Here is a 2,067-nt window from a genome sequence, read left to right as displayed (position 1 = left end):
ATGCAGAATGCTTGGTCTCTAATAGGGCTTTTCCACCAAGAGCACCGAAGTTTTTTTTTGGAGCTGGGGTTGGAGCCAGAGCTACTTCAGAGCTCCTCCTGTTTAGCTGAAGAACCGGTTTGGTTTTCCACCGCAGCAGCGGCAAGTTGGAGCCACGTCCTTGCGTCACCACAATACGTCACTACGTCACTGATTATGTAACAGTTTACCCATGAGCACTTGCGTCATAATGAAACCCATGTTTTGACTGTTGACATCGTATGAATACTATCTGATCCTACGTAAAGATTCTGCTGAACAAATGTTACCATCTTCATTGGAGTCACAGGAATCTGCGACAACATTTGTGAACACAGGTAATTATCAAAGACGTTTTATTGCTTAACAATGACCGTGTTAGCATTTGCTAAGCTACTTAGCTTCAACTACACCTGCATAAGTACAGCAGATAAAGACAATAAGTTGATTTTGATATGTTTGTTTATCATTATAGATGCTCTTAATGCTGACTGTGCACGTCCGTGACCATGCTGTTGGTGGGACTCAATACGACCAGAATCAGCACAAGTTTGTGTCAAACTAAAGAGTCCTGATGTTATTTATTCATCTATATTTGGACCATGGACTTACTGTGTGTGACTGAATGGATGCTTTATTAAAATGTTTGTGTCCTCATCATGTTGTTCAACTTGTGTTATTAATGATCAACGACACCTTATTGACTCCAACATTTGTTTTATAACTATTGCTGCTGTTTGATTTGTTTCAATAAATTTTGTTTTGAGGAAATCTTAATTGCATTCTATTTAAATGTCCTATTCATTAGGTGAGTATTGTATGAACTTCAATTTTATAAATGTATCAAAATAAAAAAAATACAAACCCAATAGTGTGTGTTACAGCAGGTTATGTTTCTATCGCAGGGCAAAAAAGTGGATGTAATAAGTAATTAAATTAACTGAATAGAAATAAAATACATGTGTGTGCTTACAAGTAGGCAACAAACAATGAACAAAGTCCTTGTAGAATACAAAATAAGTAACTTTATTTACACAAAGTAAAAATAGATGTACAAATCAACTCAATATATATTAACATTTACTTAAAAAATTATTGTGGGTTTTCTATTAGAAAGGGTCAAAGCCTGTCTCTATCTACTCCAGAACCAAGACCAGTCCAACCAGTGCTGTGGAGTTCATCATGAGCTGGAGGTTATGGACCATGGACATGGTTCTGGTCCATGAACTGTGTTTCTGACTGCTCCATGGAAGAAAATCTGCATTAACATCTTCCTCCTTTTTTTTCTGCATAGAAGCATTAAAAATATTTGAATTTATTATTTATTTCAGCAGTCTCCACAATAAGAAAATACAAAAACAAACACTCAACTGTGTAATCCTTAAGCCAAAAGTGTGTAGGTTGAAGCAAAGCTTATACAAACCTACCTTATCACAACAAAACTAAACAAAGCTCTCTAGATAATCACACACAACATTTTTTTTAGCTTATATTACTATTTTAACTATATATTCTACACAAGTTTTATATATACAGTGTATACATTCACATCAAACATATATACATATGTACATACACATGAATGTATATATGCCATGTACTTGGTAAAATTGTTGCTCTTCTTTCTTAGACTTACTAACAATATATGATTTTAAAAACTTTTTAAACTGATTTATGTAGTTTTATTTCATCCCTTATGCAGTTCCATAATTGAACCCCTGATATTGTTATATCATCCTTTTGACTGTTGTTCTAGCATTTTTCATCTTGAAAGGTAGTTCTCTTAAATTATATTCCCCTTCTCTCTTTAAAAATCTTTTCTTGCAAACCTTTTGGAAGTGAACCTTTACTTGTTTTATAAATCATTTGGACAGTTTTGAGATCTGGAGTTTTTAACTATAATCCATGTGTGTGTTCTCTGTATTCAGCGTTATGTCTGAGTCTGATGGATCTTTTTTACATTATGAATAACAATTGGATGTTCGTCATGTATGTATTTCCCCAAACTTCAAGACAGTAACTCAAATATAGTAAAACAATTGTACAATA

At 33.8% G+C, this 2,067-nt stretch overlaps 1 long non-coding RNA gene across 1 annotated transcript; it reads left to right on the top strand.

The window, feature by feature from the left end:
• Window positions 1-218: 218 nt before the first annotated feature.
• On the top strand, window positions 219-676 carry LOC114477503 (uncharacterized). The gene is made up of 2 exons (XR_003675710.1): window positions 219-356; window positions 494-676. It is a non-coding gene; the product is annotated as an uncharacterized LOC114477503 (long non-coding RNA).
• The last annotated feature ends 1,391 nt before the right edge of the window (window positions 677-2,067 follow it).

The sequence above is a fragment of the Gouania willdenowi genome, chromosome 16, assembly GCF_900634775.1.
Source record: "Gouania willdenowi chromosome 16, fGouWil2.1, whole genome shotgun sequence".
NCBI classification, from domain to species: Eukaryota; Metazoa; Chordata; class Actinopteri; order Blenniiformes; family Gobiesocidae; genus Gouania; species Gouania willdenowi.
The sequence above is the reverse complement of the archived record's forward strand: the minus strand, read 5'-3'. Positions and strand labels throughout refer to the sequence as shown.